This window comes from Saccopteryx bilineata, chromosome 6 (genome assembly GCF_036850765.1).
Source record: "Saccopteryx bilineata isolate mSacBil1 chromosome 6, mSacBil1_pri_phased_curated, whole genome shotgun sequence".
In the NCBI taxonomy this organism is placed as follows: domain Eukaryota; kingdom Metazoa; phylum Chordata; class Mammalia; order Chiroptera; family Emballonuridae; genus Saccopteryx; species Saccopteryx bilineata.
In genome coordinates, this window is record NC_089495.1 from 199,953,753 (window position 1) to 199,977,896 (window position 24,144).

General features: G+C 52.3%; 1 protein-coding gene, 2 long non-coding RNA genes and 2 other non-coding genes across 17 annotated transcripts in view; 2 read left to right on the forward strand and 3 right to left on the reverse strand.

Moving 5' to 3' along the window:
* Window positions 1-4,429, reverse strand: part of RALGAPB (Ral GTPase activating protein non-catalytic subunit beta) — a 71,299-nt gene extending 66,870 nt beyond the window's left edge. For 2 of the 4 annotated variants that reach the window (XM_066237490.1, XM_066237489.1), the window contains exon 1: window positions 4,151-4,428. The gene's annotated coding sequence lies outside the window, so the exon portion shown is untranslated. Of the gene's footprint in view, window positions 1-3,497; window positions 3,967-4,150 lie in introns of those variants that run through there. The other 2 variants (XM_066237487.1, XM_066237488.1) reach the window with 2 other exon arrangements.
* A 5,473-nt stretch (window positions 4,430-9,902) lies between these two features.
* LOC136308732 (uncharacterized) lies at window positions 9,903-15,788 on the reverse strand. Of its 7 annotated transcripts, none has more exons than XR_010726166.1 (8): window positions 15,525-15,788; window positions 14,729-15,103; window positions 14,045-14,235; window positions 13,661-13,900; window positions 13,380-13,531; window positions 12,667-13,183; window positions 10,370-10,657; window positions 9,903-10,283 (listed from the first exon to the last, which is right to left on the reverse strand). It is a non-coding gene; the product is annotated as an uncharacterized lncRNA (long non-coding RNA). The 7 variants fall into 7 exon arrangements; XR_010726162.1 differs by having other exon boundaries at window positions 10,370-10,483; window positions 15,208-15,788; XR_010726160.1 differs by having other exon boundaries at window positions 15,208-15,787.
* Window positions 11,563-11,696, reverse strand: LOC136309781 (small nucleolar RNA SNORA71). The gene has a single exon (XR_010726422.1). It is a non-coding gene; the product is annotated as a small nucleolar RNA SNORA71 (small nucleolar RNA).
* Window positions 15,789-20,882: 5,094 nt separating the features above from the next.
* On the forward strand, window positions 20,883-23,742 carry LOC136309114 (uncharacterized). 4 transcript variants are annotated; one of them, XR_010726232.1, is made up of 5 exons: window positions 20,883-21,138; window positions 21,634-21,732; window positions 22,272-22,365; window positions 23,223-23,324; window positions 23,439-23,742. It is a non-coding gene; the product is annotated as an uncharacterized lncRNA (long non-coding RNA). The 4 variants fall into 4 exon arrangements; XR_010726231.1 differs by having other exon boundaries at window positions 20,888-21,740; XR_010726229.1 differs by having other exon boundaries at window positions 20,891-21,732.
* Window positions 21,347-21,480, forward strand: LOC136309779 (small nucleolar RNA SNORA71). The gene has a single exon (XR_010726421.1). It is a non-coding gene; the product is annotated as a small nucleolar RNA SNORA71 (small nucleolar RNA).
* Window positions 23,743-24,144: the final 402 nt, after the last annotated feature.

Sequence of the window (24,144 nt, forward strand, 5' to 3'; positions counted from 1 at the left end):
AGGTGCACATGTGGCTAGTGGCTACCATACTGGACACCACAAATATAGAACAGTTCCATCACTATGAAAAGTTCTATTTGACAGAGCTGACAGATACTATACTTTTGCTTTCATATAATCTTGACTATAGACTGCTTGAGAACAGTGGCTGTGTCTTACTTACCTTGATGTCCCAGTTTACATAGCAAAGTACACGAGGCACACACCAAGCACCCACTGTACATCTAACTGAGTATCTCAAACATAGCAGACCACTCTGTATACTTCAGCCATCCCCAACACACATACTAAATAACCATGAACACATGATCTCACATGGAAGGAATGAGTGTAGAGGGCACAGTGCATCCAGAAAAAAGTGGCCTGCTTTCTAGTCCTATATGTGCTAGCAGCCAACCATGTCTGTCTTCAGCAAGTTACCTACTTTCTTCACCTATAAAAAGTTAGAATTAGCCTGACCAGGTGGTGGTGCAGTGGATAGAGCATTGGACTGAGATGCCGAGGACCCAGGTTTGAGACCCCGAGGTTGCCAGCTTGAGTACGGGCTCATCTGGCTTGAGCAAAATAAAAAATGCTCACCAGCTTAGACCCAAGGTCGCTGGCTCAAGCAAGGGGTTACTCGGTCTGCTGAAGGCCTGCAGTCAAGGCACATATGAGAAAGCAATCAATGAACAACTAAGGTGTCGCAACGAAAAACTGATGATGGATGCTTCTCATCTCTCTCCGTTCCTGTCTGTCTGTCCCTGTCTATCCCTCTCTCCGACTCTCTCTCTGTCCCTGTAAAGGAAAAAAAAAAAGAATTAAACTCCATGTAACTTAATTCTATAACTTGAATCACTTTGCACCAAAGGAAAACATGGATTCTATCTAAAAGGTCTTTTCACATGCCAGGGAACATGCCTGCTAACACCGACAGGAATCTCAAATTCTAGGTCTCACGCTATCATGATTAGAATTACTCTGGTCTTTAACTGAGCATGTGGAATTTTCACCTTTACACTGGAAATCAACTAGAGACTTAAACCTCAGACTTAAAGATTGAGTTTCTTCCATGTGCTGAGGCCAGAACTGGATACTCTGTCCATATCTGATCAGAGAAACAAAGGCAGGTTTCTTGAGTATCTGAATTTAACATGAATTGTCCCATCAGCTTCTATATCAACCTTAGTCTATAAGCTGAGAAACACAGAGAACTGAACCAAGAAAATCTATGACAATCCTTAGGCTGTAAAGAATGTCATTATAGGAAATGTGCTTTTTATTCTGTCACATACTTTGCCATATTTAACTGTTATAAAAAAATCTTTATTGTCTAAAAACTTCTTCATAAGGACCTTCACACACAGACTTGCTTACTTTTATAAATCTTACATGGTTTTTTAAGGTCAATCAAGAACAAATACAATCTGAATTATTGCCTTGCCTTCCTTTAAAACTTATAAATATGGTGGACAACCGCACTTAAGGCATTATGCACTAAATATCATATACACTAAATTTGTCAGTTCCTCTGACTTCAAGGTTTTAGTCTCCATCAAGTACTTCTTGTACCACCACTTCTTTTGGTGAATAGGATGAACTACTCCAAATGGCAATTCCATTACCAAGTACCAATAAGGCAATAATATAGTATAGTTAGTGGATGGCAACTAAACACTATTTTGGACAATGAGGAGGGGAACATATGCAAAGGCCTAAAGGCAATAAAAAGGTTTCCACTACAAAACTGATTGTATCTGACTGTGATAAAGTCAGATATTAAAAATCAACCAATGTCCACTGCATAGAGTTAGTCCTACATAGTGCTTTGCCAGTGGTAAGAACTCAATGTGTTTATTCAGCTGCTAGACAGGTAAATTAATGAACCTAACTTGAGGATTTCAAAGCAAAAGAACACAACTAGATAGGTTAACAACTATATACTTTTTGCAAGACTGGAAATAGACCCTGGCCAGATGGTTCAGTGGATAAAGCGCCATCCCAGCAGCATACGGGCTCGATCCCCAGTCAGGGCACACAGGAGAAGCAACCAATGAATGTGCAACTATGTGGAACAACTATGTGGAACGAGTTGATGCTTTCCCCCCTGCCTTCCCCCTTCTCAAACCAATGGAAACATTACAACTTTTAAAAAATGGAAACAGAAAACTATTTGCAGCATGAAACCTATGCTACATACAAAAGGGACTCAGCCTGACCGGGCTGTGGCGCAGTGGATAGAGCATCGGACTGGGATGCGGAAGACCCAGGTTCAAGACCCTGAGGTTACCAGCTTGAGCACGGGCTCATCTGGTTTGAGCAAAAAGCTCACCGGCTTGGACCCAAGGTTCCTGGCTCCAGCAAGGGGTTACTCAGTCTGTTGAAGTTCTGCGGTCAAGGCACGTATGAGAAAGCAATCAATGAAAAATTAAGGTGTTGCAATGCACAATGAAAAACTAATGATTGATGCTTCTCATCTCTCCGTTCCTATCTGTCTGTCCCTGTCTATCCCTCTCTCTGTCTCTGTAAAAAAATAAAAATAAATAATAATAAAAATTTTTTTTAAAAAAGGGACTCAAACATTCCATTCAGTAAAACCTTTTAAAGTCTGTATGTCAAAGCACAGGGAAGAATATTCAAAAATGCAGAACAAATGGTTCGAGCGGCTCATAATTTAGTAGAAGAGAGAGAAACACAACATAAAAAATAGAACAACTGGTAAATTCCCTCATGCTGATCCTAAGGGGCAGAAAGAAAAGCCCCAAGGTGGTTGGGGGGGGGGGGGGGGGTCACAGGCAGAGGCATCTTGAATATGGGGACGTTGGGGGTTTTGCAGCCAGAGATGGGAAGGAACGGCTATGTGGCTGTCTATGAGACACAGCAGAAGTGTGTGAATTTGGTGGAGTGGGGAGAAAACATGGAGGCTATGCTAAGGCAGAGGAACAGCACATGCAAAGAGGGCCCAGAGGGTGGAGACACTAGCCCTCTGAATGCTGTATATTCAGGAAAATTGCAAACCCAGTTTTGCATGACATGCATACACTTTAAAAGGTCCAGGCAACTCCCGAAATCCTACGGAGATAGTCACTTCCCATTCCCAACAGACTTTAAACAAGGAGTAGGAGTCAGCGGGCCTAGTGAAAAGACCTCTGCTGGTGCAACTGCATTTTAAACAGATTCCCAGATGATTCTCCTACACACTGAAGGCCGGAAACACCGGAACGCCCTTTGAGATGCAGAACCACCTCGCAGCCCCCACACTGGACTGCACACTGGTACCCTACCGCGCCCTCGCAGGCAGTCCGGCCGCCTGGCTTCCCCGCCGCCCCCGAGGCTGCTGTCATGGCTCTGGGCGGGCTGCCTGGGCAGCAGGACTCTCTGAAAGCTTCCCCGGGTGACCTGAACCCGCCGCCCCCGAGGCTGCTGTCATGGCTCTGGGTGCGCTGCCTGGGCAGCAGGACTCTCTGAAAGCTTCCCCGGGTGACCTGAACCCGCCACCAAGTTGGAGAGACGCTGACCTCATTCTAAGAACTTGAATCTGGAGTCACAGACTGCTTAGGTTCACACGAGCAGCTGAGTGACCTTGGGCCAGTCCAGCCACCTCGCCGCTCGGGTCCCCAGCTGCCTCCCTCGGTACGATGGGGACCCTAACGCTACGGCGCAGGGTAGGGTGGTCGTGAAGTCAGACGCGGGGGACGGAACGGCCTGACACCACGCCTGGCATCGAGGAAGCGCTCAGCAAAGGTTCGCTGTCAACTCTCAGTCTTCGCTCGTCCTCCCCCGAGTGTCACTGTGCGGCGGGCAGCACCGGCCCCGCGCGGAGGGAGCAGCTCCAGCGACCTTCCCGCCGGACCCGAGTCCTCGCGGAGTTGCCCGGCTCCGCTGCAGACCCGCCCCCTCCCCGGGCCGTCCCGAAGGGAGATCGCCCGGCCCCGGGGGCTCCCAAGGGCTGGACCGGGTTTGAGCAAACCCGTCCGACACCGCCGGCTCCACGGCCAAGTTTCCCCCGGACCCCGTGGGTCCCCGAGAAAAAGAAGAATGCGGAGATGTGCTTCCGAAGGCCGGCCCCTTGGAGCACCCGGGACCGAGAAACAGGCTGGGCCGTCCCGGGACGGCCCGGAGGGCAGGAGGAAGGAGGGTCCGGCAGCGACGGGGAGGGCCTCCCGGTTACCTGAGGCGACGGGCGGGGCCCGCATCGCTGGGGCGGGCGCCGCCGCCACCGCCGGCCGCACTCGGCCTTCCGCCTCACGCCACCTGCGCCATAGGGCCGGCGTTTTCGCTACCCCGGCGGACTGTCCTCAGGCGGTCGGTCCGTCTACCGGTCAGCGATTCTCCAGGGCGCCCGGGGACGATGAAGGCTGATCAGGCCGGCCGGCTGGGCTCTGCTCTGGCAACTTCCGACTGCCAGAGGCGACGGCGTCAAATAACTCCCCGAGCCGAGTGGGTCACTGCGCGTGCGCGACGCGCCTGATCAGAGGCTTCTGTGAGTCCGAAGCGGTAGCGTCAAATATTTCCCGAGACACGGAGCCGGAAGCTGCGCGTGCGCAGCTATCCCAGATCGACGCGCGGGGTTCATTGCTTCCTCCCTTTCCGGATCAAGTGGAGAGGAGGAGTGAAATGACGACTGCACATCCCTCAACGCAGTACGGGCTGTCCGGCGCTCCACCTGCGTCCCTCAGAATCAATTCGGACTGCCTGTTTTAGGTGCGGACGGAATTAGGGTCTTCTCTGCAAGATTCTGGCCCTCAGCCAGCCTCTGAAGTTTCTCACAGCCCATTGCAGCACCCTTTCTTTGAAAGGTTGCCGTTTACCCGCTGGTATAGCAGAAATTAAGAGTAATGCTCAATTCCAGGCCAGGTGTGGGTTACACAGATCAATCAGAGACTTCGGATTCAGAGCCTCGGATTCAGAGCCTCTCATTAAGGAGCTGAGTCTGATATAAGCGATAAGACATTACTAATAGTAATAATAATAGCAGGAGATACCAGTTTGAGCACTTAATGCACCACACATTTTGTAAACAGTACCACTTTCAACAATTTGGCTGCAGCTTCAACGAAGAAAACAAGATATTAGAGAAGTACAGCTCAAGTGCTTGGAAGTGTAAATGAGGAGGTTTGGACTAAGAATAGGAGAGTGGACATGGCCTTGAGACTGTCCTTGGTATTAAGGGAAGAAGGGACTAGGGTAGTGTGTAGTACTGAAGGCAGTTGTTTGAACAAGGCAGAAGGAAGCAAAGACGAGACTGACTCTTTACCTTCAGTTTGAAGACATGGGGAGGAAGGAGTGACAAGGGAACTGGTATACCTGTCAAAAGGCTAGAAGAGTGGCCCTGGCCGGTTGGCTCAGCGGTAGAGTGTCGGCCTGGCGTGCGGGGGACCCAGGTTCGATTCCCGGCCAGGGCACATAGGAGACGCGCCCATTTGCTTCTCCACCACCCCCTCCTTCTTCTCTGTCTCTCTCTTCCCCTCCCGCAGCTAAGGCTCCATTGGAGCAAAGATGGCCCCGGGCGCTGGGGATGGCTCCTTGGCCTCTGCCCCAGGCGCTAGAGTGGCTCTGGTCGCGGCAGAGCGAACCCCTGGAGGGGCAGAGCATCGCCCCCTGGTGGGCAGAGCGTTGCCCCTGGTGGGCGTGCCGGGTGGATCCCGGTTGGGCGCATGCGGGAGTCTGTCTGACTGTCTCTCCCCGTTTCCAGCTTCAGAAAAAAAAAAAAAAAAAAAAAAAAGGCTAGAAGAGAAGCGTCTCCTCGAGATTTTGCACCCCACCCTCACCAAGGGCAAAGTAGCTACAGTATTGAAGAATAAGGAGTAAGAATGTTCCAGGACAGAAGCTGTGCTATATCCAGAACATTTTGTGGATTAAAACAATGTTTCTTGTGTGTGTCTTTTTTTCTTTTCAAAACAATGTTTCAATTAAATACCTTGTCACAACTATCTTAAGAAGCTCACTCAGTAGCATTTATCTCAAAACCACAGAGGCTAGAAAGCAAGCACTCAATTAATTCCCAAGCTCCCTGGAAGCTAAGGGTGGCAATGAGACAGAATCTGGTGAATAAGATGAAGGCAGAAGTCCCTAGGGAGAACCTCCCTTCCAGAATGAAAAGAAAATTTTGGACACATTTATGATCTTCACCTTTCCATTCATTTTAATGGGAAAAAAATATGTGTTCAGTTCCAACCCAAGATGCCTAAATATTTTTAACAGAAAAATATATCAATGGAACAATGAAAACAAATTATATAAGCAATAAACACTTTTAATAACAATATGGCTTTTACATAAAATGTAAGGTATAAGGACTTACTGTACTGGCCCAGACAAGATTTAATAGTAGGTAGGAGTTGGTAGAGGAAATATATTAATACAAACTAATCATGCTTTGAAGGTGGTGTTATATTCCTGCACCTTTTTCTTTACCAACTTTTAAATTTTTTTCACTTAAACCGACATAATAAAGTTTTACATACACACACAGCTCAAGGAAAATTAAAGACTAAATAAACATCAGGACACTGAACACAATAGCCTGAGGAGACATAAAATGCTATACAGAGTAAAACGTGACTTTTTTCTTTTCAGAGACAGAGAGAGAGAGTCAGAGAGAGGGATAGACAGGGACAGACAGACAGGAACGGAGAGATGAGAAGCATCAATCATCAGTTTTTTGTTGCAACACCTTAGTTGTTCGTTGATTGCTTTCTCATATGTGCCTTGACCGCGGGCTGTCAGCAGACTGAGTAACCTCTTGCTCGAGCCAGCGATCTTGGGTCCAAGCTGGTGAGCTTTTGCTCAAACCAAATGAGCCTGCGCTCAAGCTGGTGACCTCAGGGTCTCAAACCTGGGTCCTCGGTCAGGCACACGTGACATTTTATATTCGTTTTTCATTTAGCTATCAACTAGCAAGACATGCTCATCAAATAAAAATAGATGACATTTAGTGAACACTTAGTATGAGGCAGGTCTTGTGTTACGTATTTAATGCACATCATTTTATTTAATCCTTACTATTTGGGGTAAGTGCTATTCTGATGGTCAAATAACAGAGCCAGAAACTGTTCAAAGAGACAAAAGAATGTGCTATGTCCCCATAGCAGTGAAGGGACATCAGAATTCTATAGGCTCTTAATGATTTTACTAGGCTGCTTCCCGATGCTAGTGGAGTTAGGTACCCTGGTGACATGGCAGTTGTAGTCATGGGGACAGAGAGGCCTTGGTGAGCTATTCTTGGTGCACACCATGAATGCCACCACTGGCTTCATTCGTCATCCTTAAAGGCAGATTGAGCACCTTGCTTGTATAAGTGTGCTATGCTGGTAAGTAACACCCTTTAGGCTGTTATGAGCAAAGAATGTAAAGTCTCTTACAAAGGAACAGAAGACTGAAGTTTTGGTCATGTGCCCATGGCTTATAAAAATTCAACAAAATTGAACCTCCCACCCCCAAGGCCTCATGGCAAGTCTGAGTGCTGTTCATAGCCAGGACTAATAGAGCACTAATGTGGTTTGGAAATTGGAAGATCCTCCTCCTGCTACAAGTTCTAGAAATGGTTCTCTCGCCTGCAACAAGAGCTCAGTTCTCTACACCTCAAGACTCCGCTGCTAAAGGGACTCAATTCCTGTCTCTCTGTGTCTGTTCCTGCAGCCTGTTCCTCAGGCTCTTGACATACTCAGAATGCCCCAAGAGGAAAACTTGCCTGGCTTGGTTATCACTGCTCTGGTCCTAGACTGAGGTCACGGGGTAGCTCTGCCCTTGGGTAGCTGGGCTTCCCCAGTGCCCTGAGCTGTGTGGATGGGGAAAGGGTGGGTGAAAAGGCTGCAGAGCTGACAGGTATAGAACCTGACCTCACGACATGCACAGCCTGGTCTGATTAACTCATCCCGACTTGATTGGGCTGCCATCCTCACCACGTGGCAGATGTTCATCAGGTACAGCACTACGGTGGCCTCGGGGGTCTCTTAAGTCACCCCCCGCCTCAAGTTCCCTGGGCCTGGCATCCCAAAGGAAAGCTCCCTGCTATCCCAGGTCCAGGCTGAGACACCAGCAGCACAGGCAGCGGAACGCCCGGGGGCAAGTCCCTCACGTGGCTCAGATAGCACCTCCCAGGTGAGGCCTTCCTAGTCTATCCAGCTATAATGCTGCTCCTCCGGCCGGCCCGACTTCCTGTCTTGTTTCCCTGCTTTATTGTCTTATTCCTTAGCCTTCTCTAGCGTATCACATGTTGGAGTACTGTATGGTATGTTATCTGTCTCTAAAATGTGAGCACCACGTAGTCAGGGAGTTGCTCTTCTGCTTTCTTGCTTACCAGTTCCTAAAATTGTGTCTGTACCCAATTGAGACTTGGTATGAATGAAAGGAGGGGCCGGGAACCCAGTCTGGGTGGAGGTGTAGCCAGGGAAGGCTTCCTGAAGGAAGTGACACAGTTGAGTCAGGAGAGCGTCTGACACAGAGGACGCATTCCAGGCACACAGGCCAGGAAGTGGGGAGCTTGTCAGGAAGCTGGGGTAGTAGGGTGGCGGGGCCCAGGGGGCGTGGGGAGTGATGTGTGAGGTGAGGGTGGGCAGGCAGAGCACAGGCAGCGAGGAGAGCCCCCCACGCCTTCCCTGGAGAATGCGAGTTTGCTGGGGCTGAGGGTCAGGTGAGACGAGGGTGGCAGAGGACAGGGGACAGCTACAGGACTGAGGTAGGGGGTCAAGAAAACCCCAGGAGAATAAACAGAACAAAGGGGGGGGAACAGGAATGGGGGTGCAGACCCTGCCACCGAAGGCCAACCAGCCACTGCTTGCAATGAGAGGGACTGCCAGTTTCAGAGAAAGACATAGACAGAGGCACAGGCGACAACCAGCAGTGAAGCTTCGGCCAAGTTGGGGGCAACGTGGTCCTTTCTCCCTAGAGGACTCGGCCCATAGTTGGTGAAACTGATGCAGAGAGGAGTTGGAGTAGGTGGGGAGCTGCAACAGAGCTAACGGTCCGGGTAGGGAGGAATGGCAGGGCGGAAACAAGGCCCTCCACCCAGCTGGAGGGAAGAGACCCTGAAGACCCCAAGAACGCCTCCCGCTGATAGGACACCAGTGCCGAGTGCACGCAGGCCAGCCTGACCACCTGGTTTGCACCTCAGCCCAGGGAAGGTGATTTTAATTTCACAGGGTGGAACAGACATCAACCCCTCCCTTTCCTCCATGACCTTTGTGTGGTCCTCTGTGTGGACTGTACCCGAAAAATTAGGACAGAGGAACACGTCCCCACAAGGTGGTGAAGCACGTGTACACTCAGCACCTGTCTGCCATGACAGCCACCAAATCTACCTATGGCGCAGTGACAGCAACCCCAGCACCCAGCCTTTGCTGACCACCTCCCCCGACTTCTCCGAGGGCAGCTGTTCCGCGTACATCCCACTCCCACCCCCGCTCAAAACCACCCCCCTAAATTCACCTGGGGCGCTTCCACCCTGAGCTCAAGCCATGGGGCATTCCTCAGGACCTCAGCCCGAGGCCGTCTCTTTGCCCAGACACCGCGCCCCCACCCTCTCTTCCTGAGCCCAGGCCCAGACACCGCGCCCCCACCCTCTCTTCTTGAGCCCAGGCCCAGACACCGCGCCCCCACCCTCTCTTCCTGAGCCCAGGCCCAGACACCGCGCCCCCACTCTCTCTTCCTGAGCCCAGGCCCAGGCGCCCCTCAGCCAACAGTTCTGACAGTTCTCACCTGACCTGAGCCCCCGGAAGCACTCAGAACTGTTCAACCCCTGGTCCAGGTTACCTCTCCCGGCTCCTAGCCCCCACGTCAAGCCTTAGGACTGTGTCTAGTGGAAAGTCTCAAAGACTGAGAACTGGAAGACCCGCCCCTGTGACCCACCTTCTCTGTCCCCAGCGTCGCTGGCACGTGGAGGTACTGATTTAAAACAAGAACTGAAAAACAGATAGCAAAGCAACAGGGCTGCTGTAAGATGTATTGAGGTAGGTGAGGGGTCGATGACGCACAGAACAGAAAAGTTCAACAGGAACTCTTGGGTTTAAAGTCACATGAGTGGTCGGGAGGGGCCAGGGGGCGCTGACTGATCTGACCGGGGGAAGGGAACCAGCGGTCCTGGTCCACAGCGCTCTGTAGGACCCGCTGGGCCAGCAGGTCTCCAACTCTGAACATAATCCTCGAGTCCCCAGAGTCCCCGGGCCTTCCTTCTGTCCAGCTCGCTCAGGGAAACGTCCTTCCCTGCCGTGCGGAGGTAATGCGGCACGGAGGGCTGACGGTGCGTCACGTGGCGACACCACTCTTCACTCCGCTCCGCCAGTGTCCACGATCCACCCCGTAACCTAAAGAAAGCCGTCAAGTGAGGCCAGCGACTTGGGACTCCCACCTCAGAGGCACAGGCCGACACAACCCCTTGGCTTGAACTCACCATGCGGGGGGGCGAGGGGGGTCCCTCCAGGGGAGCTGTGACCCAGGTCACCACCTTGAGGGTCAGTGCTTCCACCCCTTGGGGCTTCCTCCCACACTCTCCAGGTCCGATCTCCTAGAGTGACGAGGAGGCCACAGAGCAGGTCACAACAGGTATTTGTTATTTCATCTTTCAAGAAGAGATCAGACAGAATGCCCCCGATAGGGCACCAATGCGCTGCCAGTCTTTTCTTCCACGCCAACCTGGACTCAGGAAGGAATCTCAGTGCTCCCAGAGTAAAGATGAACACTGTCTTAAAAAACACCAGGCATTAGGCCCTGGCCGGTTGGCTCAGCAGTAGAGCGTCGGCGTGGCGTGCGGAAGTCCGGGGTTCGATTCCCGGCCAGGGCACACAGGAGAGGCGCCCATCTGCTTCTCCACCTGTCTCTCTCTTCCCCTCCTGCAGCCAAGGCTCCATTGGAGCAAAAAATGGCCCGGGCACTGGGGATGGCTTGGCCTCTGCCCCAGGCGTTAGAGTGGCTCTGGTCGCGACAGAGCGACGCCCCAGATGGGCAGAGTATCACCCCCTGGTGGGCGTGCCAGGTGGATCCCGGTCGGGCACATGCGGGAGTCTGTCTGACTGCCTCCCCGTTTCCAGCTTCAGAAAAATGAAAAACAAACAAATAAAAAAAAACAAAAAAAACCACCAGGCATTTGCAGTGCAACAGATCAGCTGTAGTAAATGGCGGAGAGACAGCCGAGAGCTTGTTCTCAGAGCTGTCTCCCACTGAGGCCCAATCGCACACTGTTGGGAGTGAACGCCCCCTCCCCAGCAGCCGTCCCTGCACCTGTCTCCCCAGGGGCTGATGCTCACCCCAGACTCAAAACTGTCCCTGTGTGCTGCCCCTCTCCTCGCATACCCTCCTACTGCCCGTCGCACCCTCCTGGTTCAAAGGACTGCTCAGCTCCACCAGCTCCCCAAAACGGTCTTCCTTTGAAAACTGGATGACAGTTACTAATGGACTTATTCATTATGCATAATTCATCCTCGCTCCTGACCCTCTTAAAGTGTCGAAACCTTGACACAGACATGGCCTGGCTCTGACATCAGAGGCCAAGCTGAGAAAGGCTGAGTGGAAAGTCCCCTGCTGCGGACTCTCGAGCCGCTGCCCCCGATGCCCAAGGGCAGAGAGCACCGGCTGCAGAAGCAGGGGTGTGTGAAAGCGTCAGCATTTGAGAGGGACAGGTGTGGACCCTCCAAACACGGGAAACTGCTTTCAACGATTCATCTCCCTGCATTGCGAAAGACCAGGGCACAGACAGCCCGAGATCACTTTGGAATGCAGGTGGCGCAGGGCAGAGAGATCCAGGAGGAGAGGCAGGTGCCAGTCCCCTGTGGAATAAGTCGAGTCCCAGAAAATGAGCCAGCCAAGCACAGGATCCGAGGCCACTGTTTACGGTGAAAGCCCCACAGAACTTCCTTCCCAAGAGGAATCAAAGAGAGGTCACTTCGGGCAGGTTTGGAAATGACAGGCATGCGGTCCGGAGTACCATGAAGTCACCTCTGTCTCCTGACTGATGGTGCACAGTGGACACAGCATCGATCGGGAGGCTGAGGCCCCATGTTTGAGACCCGGAAGTTGCTGGCTTGAGCACAGGCTTGACGGCTTGAGCGTGGGATCATCAACATGAGCCCATGGTCACTGGCTCGAGCCCAAGGTCGCTTGGGCAAGGGGTCACTGGCTCAGCTTGAGCTCCCACCCACCCCTGGTTAAGGCACGTATGAGAATCAATCGATGAACAACTAAAATGACATAACTATGAGTTGATGCTTCTCATCTCTCTCTCTCTCTCAAAAAAACCCCCCCAAAAACAAAAACAAACAAACAAAAAAAAAGCCCCCTTTATAATGGCTTTGTTTTTCAAACGAATAAGGGTATGACTAGGTCACTGACTGAGAGGCAGACAACACAAACTCCGGGACAGGAGTCCCTGATGCCCAAGCCCACCCATCTCCCCTTACAAGCTTCTGCTACTGCTGCAGAGGGGGAGGGCAGCCAGAGGGGGCTCCTTATTCAAGAGGGGCTGCAGGGGCTCCGGCCTGCAGCAGCTGCGGAAGGCCTAGGAAAGGCCAGACGTGATCTGGTCCAGCTGGGGGCAGGGTGGGGAGCCTATGTGGGGACTCATGGGCGCTGCCTTCATCTCACCTCTCCGCTCACCCCCCACCCCTTCCCCCAGGGCCTTTGAGAACGCACATGACTGGGGACTGTACTGAATGCAAGGACCCAAGTCTCCAGATGCTGGACCAGTGCTCTCACCTCAAGGACACTGGGGCCTGGAATGTTTCTGACACGACAGCGCCCACGGTGCCCTGCACACGGCGGACTCATCTGCAAGCGACAAGAGGCCACAAACGAGCGCCCGACTCGTCCCTGCTCACAGCAGCTGCCAGAGAGCAGGCGTCCCACAGACGGAGGCTGTTATTATTTCCTGAACGGACAGAATTTCCTCATAAAAGGGACAGTGGTTCAGTCTAGAGACAGTGGAGGGTCCACGGCAGGGCAGCTGATGCCGATTAAGGGGCAGTTAATCAGCGATAGGACGAGAAGCATGCCCGGGCCAGGCTTACGGGGCTGAGCCTCGCCTCAGCAGACTGGCAGCAGCTGTGCTGGGCGTCGAGGGGAACTTCCACCACACACGCAGCCTGGTTCCCAGAGGCAGGGCAGAAAAGTGTGAGCCCCACCAGTGACACTAATTCACACGCAACAGCCCGCGGCCCTGGAGGCCCAAGGTGTGTGCAGAGGAGGAATGTGGGAAAGTTCCAGAACTGGAAATCTAGGAAGAGGCAGAGAAGAGATTGAGACCCAAGGACATGCCAAACTCCTTCCTGCTTTTCAGTCCGACATTCTCCTGCCACCATAAACTGTGAGGCAGGGCTCCCTGAGGGCCCTCAGAACCAAGCACAGAAAGGGAAACCAGGTGCTCTCTCAACGGTCCCAGAGGGGATAAAACGGGGCCAGGGAAAAGTCACCTCGTCTCTCCTCCATCTACTTCCCGGACGACACCGCGCCCCTGCACGCCCCGTGTGGCATGCCAGCCGAGAGCTCCGGCACCTTGTGCACCGCGGTCCAGCCGCGTCCTGGAGACGCCTCTCCAGGGCCCCTCTGCGTCCAGCTGCCGCCTCTGCAATAAACGAGAAGCCCTGGATGTGCAACCTAGATGTCACCTGATCCCGACAGGTCCCGGTAAGCACTGGCAGAGCAACCGGCCCAGCACCCAGCAGCTTCACAAATACGGGCTGTCGTGACTAACCCCCAAGGAACACCGTCTTCTCAGGAACTGGAGGGACGTTTACAACGCCACCTGGGACGACCGATGTGGCAGAGAGGGCTTTTCAAGTCATCTTCCGTGCAAACTGATGGAAGGGAGGAGGTTCCGGAAGCTGGCTCTCTAACGGGATGTGGAATCTGGAGCAGGTCGGGGAGTGTACGGCACCCAGGCACAGCTGGGCCAGGACGGGGAGGGCGACAGGACAGGAGCGCCTCAGGTTGCCTGTGAAAGGCGAGGTCGGGTTTCTATCTGTATCAGCCCTGTCTGATTTCATTACCGCTCTGGTTCCCGCTGCCCCAACCACAGGCATGAGGAAAACCCTCCCTCGGTGGGCTGGGCTCCACCTCATGCCCAGGGCCTACTGACCAATGGGAATAACACTTCCAGGAGGAGGGAACACACAGGAGGCAGCCTCGCCTTCCCCCAGCTGGCTGGCTCACAAGCAGTCAGTCTTTCCTTGATCTTCCACACGGGAGCCATGTCACCCTACAAGGATGCGTCTTCCCTTCTCTTCATTCCTGATGGGCATTTGTTCCACAGCTGCCAGGCCCCTGAAGCTAAGGAGAGACAAGACTCAAGATACTGGTCTCAAGATCAGAGCAGAGAGAAGCAAAAAGACAAGAAGACCAACAATTTCCACAGAATATGATTAGGGCCCTCATCTCCTATCAAGCCAGTTCCCAGACTACATCATGCCAGGAGCCCTACATGACTAAGGGCCTGGCCAGGGGAGAGAAAGTTGGCAGAAATGGCTTTCTGGATGGAAGTCTTTGGTGAGAAGTAAGTCCATGAAACCCTACTTCACCCTTCCTGTAAGGACTACATTTGCCTTCCCAAAAGAGTCCACAGGAAGACCAACTTTTGATTAAAAGAAAAAAAAAAGAAATATATGCATGCTTCAATTCACCCCACAAGTATGCACTGAGTACCTACTAGATGCTAGGCATAAGCGGGTTCAAAAACAAAGTAAAAGAGAGACAAGGCCTCTGTCTCTCCCCATCCCCAGCTCTTACCTGAAAGAAATAAAAACAGGAGAATAAAGAAACTTACCCAAGGTTACACCGCTCAAAAGAGGCTGCGTCAGCATCTGAACTCAGGCCTTTCTGCACCCCAAACTCAGTCTTATCTAAACATCAGGCCGTGTTCTGCACAAAAGCTTTGCAAGGCTGTTCTCAGAGGCCCCCTGAACGCCAGGACCACCCCCCTCTAAGGTAAGACAGGAAGGCAACAAGCCCTGAGTCAAGGTGCTCAGGGACAGCAGCAGTCAGCGTGGGGACAGCCTCACCCTCTGGACACAGCTGGCGCACATCAGGCAGTGTCACAAGGGTCCTGCAGGAGAGGAGGGGCGCTGGCTGGTGCAGAGCCCCAAAGGGCTGTCCAAGGGAGAGTTGACATCTGTCTCCACCAGCCACAGAGTCGCAAAGCCTGGGCAGGGAAAAAGGCACGGGGAAGGGCTTTAGTGCAGAGCAGGGGGACAGGAACCCAGACCCGGGCCCTACGAGCGTCCTTGATTTTAAAGCTAAGCCAACCTGTGTGTCAACTGGAGACTGCAACTTTCCTTTAAAGGTTATCGAAGGAAATGAGTTCACGGTCATAAGGACATTTTATGTAGACAACCGACGAGGGGTTTGGGGGGATTCAATGCCGGGAGTCGTAGGAGGTGGGGGGCAGTGAAAATCGGGGGGCTCTGGGGACGGACGCCGGCCCCGGCTCGCTCCGAAGTCGCGTCGGCCGATGGAGCGGCTGACCCGAAGCCCCTTTCGCGAGGACACGAACGCCGAGAGATCCACACCCGGCGGAGAGAGCGGCCACGGAACCGGCGGCCGGGCCCGGGCTCGGGGCTGACCTCCGGCCGGCGCTCCGCCATCCTCGGGGCCCCAGTGTGTCCTCCTGTCGGCGGCAGGTGGATGCAGCCCCGGCCGTGGAGGCCGCCGGGGATCCCGGTGCAGCGCGGCCCGGCAGTGACGCACCCGGGCGCCAGGGCCGCGGCGGCGGAGGCAGAGGGGCGGCGCGAGGAGAAGCAGGACCGCCCTGGACAGCTCCCGCGGCGACACGGGATAATAGTCATACCTCCCCGCCTGCCCTGCGCCGGCGGAAATGCAGCCGGGCGCGGACTGCGGCCTAGAGCGGCGGCTCCCCGCCGAGCCACGCAAGCGGTCTTCTTACTGCCCCCTAGTGGCAGAGAGGAGTGGAGCGTTATTGAACGGGGACAGGGTTTCAGTTTTGCAAGAAGAGAGTTCCGGAGATGGATGGTGGTGATGGTTTGCACCTCAATCTGCATGTGCTCGACACGACTGAACTGAATATTTAAAATGGTCAAAAGGATAAGTTTCATGTTATGTGTATTTTGTGACGATTTAAAAAATTTAAAATAAGTGAAATAATACATTGAAATGTAGTGCATAAGAGTTTTCGGTTTTTTTTGCAAGAGAGACAGAGACAGGAAGAGGCAGTAAGGGAGAGACATGAGAAGCATCAACTCATAATTGCAGAACTTTAGTTGTTCACTGATTGATTTCTCATATGTGCCTTGACTGGGGGGCTCAAGTGGAGCCAGTGACCTTGGGCTTCAAGCCAGAGACCTTTGGGCTCAAGCCAGCAACCGTGGGATCATGTTGGTGAAGTCCCAGATTGATACTCTATCCACTGTACCACCACCAGTCAGGCCATAAGTGTTTTTTTAATAGTCATTGCTTACAGTACGTTAGTTTAATCCATTTTAGTCATTATCATCATTATTTTATAAAAGATAAAAAATATTCATAACTTGTAAAAATTCTAAGAATTCTAGAAGTAGAATATACGTCGTCAACCATCAGCCAATAGCATACATACTGGTAAAATCATGGAATTGGTCTTCAGTTTTTATCCTGGAAGTACCACAAAAATAGCCAGGATGTCTAGTGACCTTGGCTAGGAAAACCCAAGGTCTTAAGAGAGAAGAACTGGCCTGACCTGTGGTGGCGCAGTGGATAAAGCGTCGACCTGGAAATGCTGAGGTCGCCGGTTTGAAACCCTGGGCTTGCCTGGTCAAGGCACATATGGGAGTTGATGCTTCCTGCTCCTCCCCCTTTTCTCTCTCTCTCCTTGCTCTAAAAAAAATTTTAAAAATAACAATAATAATAATGGAGTGGAGAACTGATGTGGTCAGCTAGCATGATGAAAGATAATGATCCAAAGTCATATATCATTGTCCTGAAATGCCCAAGTATTCAGGCAAGAAAGTTAACAATTCTCCAGCCAGGAAAGTTTAACTAGCCACAAACTATCTCAGTTATTTACTTAGCAAGGAAAGTCCGAAGTTATTGTTCAGGGAAGCCCAAGTTAATTCATCACACGGATTCATTAGTCAAGAAGGTCGTTCTCAAGGGTCGTCCACCATGATAGAAGAAGAGTTTAATCTCCCTGCTGAGGCTCCATTCTCCAGGGCACAGTCTTGACAGTTCTTAGAGGGAGAGGGCCACCACTTCTCATGCCTGTCCCATGGCAGAGGCCTGAGTCACTGATACCATTACTGAGCCCACATCGATCCCTTCTCCAAAACCAGTGGCCTTCACTGCCCAGGACAAGACATAACAGGAAGCAGAGCTAGAGAGGCTGTGAGGGTCAGTGGACCCAGCTAGGGGGTTCAGGGGGAGGTGCTGACCCTGACCTAGGTGGGAGCTGACCCTGCAGGAGAGACCCTCTGTCTCATCTCAGCTTGTCAGAGACCCAGGGAGGGCAGGGGACTGGACTGTTGGAGACCCCCAAACAGGCCCAGACATGGGTCACGAGCAGCTCAGGAAGAGCCCGTCCTGCCAAGGTTCCAACCTGCAGGAGCCCAAGCCTATCGCTTCCGAAAGACGCAGTAACAGAGCAGCAGTGAGAAGGCAAGGAGGACGATGGACAGGCACAGCAAGGCCTCCAGCGTGGCGGCCATTGTTAGTGTGGCGATGGGGCCTGGAGCTCCCGCGGGCCTCGCAGGGCCGGTTGCTGACTTCCGGCCTTGACCCTGGGCATCAGCTCCTTGGAACAATCTGCCCAGCCAGCCATCCCATTCCTAAAGGGAAGGGCTCTCCCAGCCACTGTGAGGTCACAGATTCTAGATCGGGGGAATGTTGGCCTCAGAGCTACAGCCCATTCCATTGTTAATGCAACCAGTATGTTGAAAACAGGACTCTTTAGACTTTCTCAGTGAAAGTATCTTTCCCCTGTCCCTAGTGAAATATCAAGCAGGCTTCATAGCTTTTCTGATCATTCTTAGGTAGTAAGTCTTAGAATCACTAAAAATGGGGAACACCGGTTCCATTCAGTTATTTTAAATGTCCAGCTGAACGTGTGAATTATGGTTGCAATGATCATTTGTAGGTAGAACTTCTCTCCACTGCTTTGGACCGAGCATAGAGTGGGCCGCCGTCTGCTGGGAGGGGACGGGAGCCTTCTTTCTCTACTTATCCAGACGTGTTTATCTTCAGCAGGTTTCTGCCCTCTCTCCTGCTCCCAATGCCTGTAGGATCAAACCGATGGACTAAAGAGGAAGGGGAGGGAAGACTTCTTTCTAGGTTGGGCTCCTATTGAATGCTGAGTCTTTCTCGCTTGGCCTCTATCTCAGAGGTCTTCGGAAGCCTCCATCCTGGTTCCCTTTGACTACACCCCTACTGATGTGAGCAGGCTCTCTCTGCTTGGGGTACCCTCACCTCCACAGGTCCCCTCTTGGGAAGGGCTTTTCCGGAGCAGGCAAACATTCCCACCACAGATTCTACACCTGCTGAAGGAGATGGAAGAACCCTTACCCAAGTGTGGCACCAGGCACTGGGCCCCTACTGCGATGCTGTGATGAGAAGCACTATCTATTCGATCATTTGGGTAACCACAGTACATTTCTAACCTACAGGAGGTCTTCATCCAAGGTTCTTAACTTACAGGCTCCAAAAACTTTGGGATGACCTAAGTGTTGAGAGCGGTAAAGGTGGTCGTGACATGAACACGGTGACTTTTGGAAGCGCCAAAGGATGGGCGTTGGTGGCCAGGGGAAACAACCAGGTGATTTGAGGGTTGTAGCTTTCAGCCCCACCCCAACCTCTGACTTTTAGGGAGGAGAGTTGGCTAGAGATGGACTCAATCACCAAGAGCCAGTGATTTAATAATCATGCCTTGTAATGAAGTCTCCATAAAAACCCAGGAGGAGAGGGTTTGGGAAGCCTCCTTGTAGGGTGCCCCAGGTTCCTAAGTAGGGTGGCGTGGACGGGTCACACTGTCAGCCTCCTGCTTGCCGCGCCTCTCCTCTGTCTAAGGGGCTGATGGATGCCGGATGGCCCCAGACCTGCTCTGAAGAACACAGACACAGCAGCCACCGGCCACATGTGGCTGCAGAGCCCTGGAGATGGAGCCGGTACAAACTGCTCTGTGCCGTTCGTGTAAAACACGCACGCCATTCCAAAGACTTTGTATAAAGAAGAAAAAAGAATAGGAAATGTCTCTTTAATCAGTTAAGCAGATTAATGACATGCTGAAATGATGCTATTTTGGTTATCTTGAGTTAAATAAAATATGTAATTAAGATGAATTTCACCTTTATTGTACCTTTTTTTTTTTTTTTACAGGGAGAGAGAGAGAGAGAGAGATAGGGACAGACAGGAACGGAAAGAGATTAGAAGCATCAATCATCAATTTTTCATTGTGACACCTTAGTTGTTCATTGATTGCTTTCTCATATGTGCCTTGACCGTGGGCCTTCAGCAGACCAAGTAACCCCTTGCTCAAGCCAGCGACCTTGGGTCCAAGCTGGTGAGCTTTGCTCAAGCCAGATGAGCCACAATCAAGCTGGCGACCTCGGGGTCTTGAACCTGGGTCCTCCGCATCCCAGTCCAATGCTCTATCCACTGCGCCACTGCCTGGTTAGGCTTTTTTGTACCTTTTTAATGTGGCTTAGGAAATTTTAAATTACGTACATGGCTGGTGAATTTCTAATCGACAGTGCTGCCTTAGACTCTTCAAACACAACACATTTCCTCTGTCTTGTACATAACCCCCCACAGTCCTCACAGTGACAGAAGCCCTCGGCTTTCCCAGAAGCACTGAAGTGTTGCAACTGCCATGCCTCAGCCATTTGCTCTGTGCTACTCTCTTGATATGAATTATTTCACTTATTTTCAGTGCTCTGAAGGGGAGCTCTCATTTTGCCCATTTTCCAGAAACTGAAAACTAAGGTTGGGCAGAGCAGTTAGTCACTTAGCCAAGGTCTCACGGAGAACAAGAGCAAAATCAGAAGGCAAAAGAGGACAGTAGGGCTGGGTGGCCACAGTGTGTGTACCTGACCCCTTTGTCCCATGTCCACACAGCCATAGCATCCCCTGGCCCCTCCCCACCATAAAGACCCCTAACGTTCTCACAGTCTTAGAATCCCAACACCTTCTCCCAGAACACAGAATGGGGGGTGTTCTCATGCTCAGAGACCCCAGTTTTCTCTCACTTGCGGACATCTGGACTGGGTCTTTGCATCGTGCTGCCTGACTGGGCGCCAGGAATCTAACTGTGGGTGCTCGGGGACAAGGGTGGCCTGTTCGACACCTCAGAATGCGGGCTGAGTTAGTGGCAGGTTGCCCCCAGTCTGAGAGGTACACCTATCCTGGTTGTGCTTGTGAGATTTGGAGACCCGAGGCCCCTCCCAGGCCCCTGTCTAGTGGGATGGTGGGAGCACACACAGTACCTCTGTCTTCTCTGCCACTATGCACATCCGATCAGGTCCCTCACGTGCAAGTCTGATGGAGTCCCTTCTGCTTCAAAGGCTGGCTCCACAGTCTAGTTGCATTCGATTTTAGAATGAGGCTCAGCAAAGCACCTGCCCACCTCTTTAGGCTCATCTCATTGTCACCTTCACATTCCAGTCTCAGGCCATCGGAACAATATTTTAGACTGGTGATGTCCAAATAAATACGTGAACAGAATTCATTTGTTCAACTGTGCCTGCCACTAACCCAGGTACTATGAATACAGTGGTCATTCAGACAAATTCCTATTGTCTAGACTAAACACCATGGACACTGAGACTCTGCTAATAAAAGCTACTCACGTGGAATAGTGATTATTTCGACAGATTAGTGACAAATCAGTGACTAAGGACACGCCTTCCGAACAAATAGAAAAGCAAAACAGGTGTGAGAATGTTACTTCTCTAATGCCAGACCGCTTTGGGAAATTATCCCAAACCCTCCGCTCCACCAGGGGGCGCGCAGAATCGCTTGCGCGGGTTCCGTAGGGGGAGGCGCCGCTCTAGGCCGCAGCCGGGGTCCCAGCCGCATTTCCACCCACGCTGAGCAGTTGGGAGAGTGTCGCGGTCGCGTGGCTGTCTCAGGCCATCTCCTGAAATACTCAGACGTCCCCGCCTTTCCGCAGTACCGGCACCGGGGTGAGTCCACTGCCAGGAGCGATGGGCGCGTGCGTGCTGGGCGCCTTCGGAAACCCACGGTGTCGGGCACGTGGTAGGTACTCAGTCCTTATTTGTGCGGAAAATGAAACACTGAGGCGTTTTTACTAGGAGTTGGTCGTCCTGTGCACCCTTTTGATGAGGGGAGCTGAATCTAATGGACGGAGCGACGATATTGCGCAGGATCCTGGGCTTGGCTGGGCAGATAGCAGGCTGGTTACACGGGCTCCTCTTTCCTGCTCGTCTTCGCCCCGTTTTTTTGCCCCTGCATTCGAAAGTGATCGTGGGCTGCCTGTGCCCTGGTCATTGATAGTGCAGGGAGAGCAACTGCCGACAGCATTTCCCCGTGTTTGGAGGGTCCGCCTATGTCCCTTCCAAACCCTGGCGCTTTCGTACACGTCTTCCCAGCCGTTTGTGTTACTTCCCGGTACCTGGTGCTGCGTGGCACCGAGAGGCCCTTCGACAGGGCAGGGCCCCGCCCCGTGGAGTCCTGCCTCTTAGCACTAATCAGTGCTGGAAATTGTTGATTTGCTTCTCGTGCCGTGATCAGGCTTGTTTTGCGACGTGCTCAGTGCCTGTCGTGTGGCACCTGGACAAAAACAAAACAAAATAAAACAAGACGAGGAGATGGAGATGTGGAGATGACATGGTAAGATGGTAGGTTCATCCCGTTGTGGATGGTCAAGGGAACAAAACCCTAAAAGAGTGCCGGAGGCTGAGACATCCCCCCACGCTCCATCAGGGCTGGTTTCCCTCTTCCCTTATAGGGCAAGGACTAGAGCAGTGATAGCGCTGGGCCAAGCGCAGTCTAGTGGAGGATATATATATGTAAGCAGCCCTTAGACGAGATGGTAGTCTGGGGCCTTCCCACAACCCGGTAGCCCTCCCCGTTCCTGCTAGTTGCTGCCAGTCCGCCATGGCACCCTCTGAAAACCTGGCCTTGGCATCCTTTTAACATAGACTTGTTAGCAACAAATTGATCACAGTTGGCACATTGGGTAACACGGATGTTACTCCTGATTCCAGATGATCTGCAGACCACTTCCTAGAGTTAAATCAGTTCTTGTTCCTGGGACAGCAGTGTGGCTGTTTGGGTGTTATAGTCACAGCACAGCCCACATTTGTGGGTGCTCTAATCTGCCAGCCACTGTGCCAGATGTTCTCTATGTTCATGGCTGTCTCTTGCAGATGGGCCTGCGGGTGCAGAGGTGCCACGGGAGACCTCAATCATCTTCGTGTCAGTCTTCAAAACAGTCAGGCGCTAACCCCGTGGGGCCCTGCGGTAAGGGTTTTGGATGTTTTCTGGAATTTTTACTTTGCTGCGTCTGTAAAGTCACATACATATTCCCTGGGGCTTGGATGAAAATGTCAGAGGAAGGGAGGGAAAAGTGGCATCCCGGGAGGTCACAGTTGTGTCCCTCACTCGTATGCCTACAGGGGAGGGGCCTGTAGAGACCCCACGGGCAATGTGCCCCCCCCCCCCCCCCCCCCCCCGTGGCATCTCCCTTCCAAGTGCCGGAGTATCAGCAGTAGGCTGTGATGGAGAGCTTGTAGATTTAGACACCAGAGACCGGTCCAGCCTCTGAACCTATCGAGCTCTGTGACCTAGTCCCACCCTCTACTTCATCTGAAAATCAAAGCCAGGATAGCAGAGAAGGGTTTTTTTTTTAATTTTTTTTTTTTTATTCATTTTAGAGAGGAGAGGGAGAGACAGAGGGAGAGAGAGAGAGGAGAGACAGAGAGAGAAGGGGGAGGAGCTGGAAGCATCAACTCCCATATGTGCCTTGACCAGGCAAGCCCAGGGTTTTGAACCGGCGACCTCAGCATTCCAGGTGGACGCTTTATCCACTGTGCCACCACAGGTCAGGCAGCAGAGAGGGTTTTTAAATCTTTCCTCACAGTGGTGTCATGACTGCATGATCCTGATCTTTTCCAACCCAAAAGCATTTCCAGTTTTTTTATGCTGGGAGTGTCTTGACTCTGTAGCAGGGAGGTTTTCTGGGGTCTGTGTAGGAAGATTGGAAGTGGCTGAGGCTCTGGGCGAGCCTGGGCCTGGTTGAGTGGGACCCACCCAGTGATGTCACCTTGGGAGAAGGTGGCACTAGGGACTGAGTGTCTGTATGCTCTCTCCTCCTCTAGGTCAGCCTCACATCCGGAGACTGTTGATGAAAGTCCCAAGGTCATGAATCAGTGACCCTCAGGATGCCTTGGGAACTGGGTTTCCTGATATTTCTCACCAAGGTGAATTAATGTCAAAGTCTGAGAACCATAGCCAGAGGGTAAGCTGGTTTGCGTTCATGTAGGTGGGAACTCAAACCATTGGACTCACCTGCTTTTTGTTTTTTGTTTTTTTAGATTCTCTTGCTGCTATTTGTGTTCACCAGAGGGCCAGAGAATTGAGAGGGAGGTCCCCACAGGAGGCCTCGTCGCAGCTCCTCCCCACTGCCTGCTCAGAGCATCATGGAGCAACGTTCCTCTGCTCAAGAGATCAGAAGAACTTGGGGTCCGCGTCAGCTGGCTAGCAGTACGCTGCGAGGGCCAGCCCCTGTCCCTCTGCCGTGCCCGGAATGTCTTTAAGGACCAAGACTTTTTCTCTTGAATGTGTAGCTGCTCACCACTTTCCTCTGCGCCCACACATTTAATAAACCTTTACAAACTCGCTCTGTCTGCCTTTGGATTAGTGTCAAGCCACGTGCCAGCAGGGCTGGGCGGGAGAAAGTGGGCCGCGGGCCCCATCTTGTTTTCAGTCTTTGAGTGTGTGTTCTCGCTGCCCTGAGGCTTGGCGCGTGGGCTGCAGGCGGGAGTGCCACCTTCGGACTGGGAGGTGAGCAGGATGGCAGCGGTTCTGCGTTGGGACCCGTGACAATGCGGGTGTTGAACAGTCAGGCCAAGGCTGCGGAAGGGTGGCTGGGGACAGGGTGGATTCGAGTGGGACCGGTGCTGATATCACAGAAAGCTGGCGTGGCCTGGAGTTCTGGGGCCTGGCCCGTGGGTAATTGCCTGCTTGTGTGACTACTTGTCCAAGTTTGCCTGGGATCGAGGGGTTGCCCAGGATGTGGGA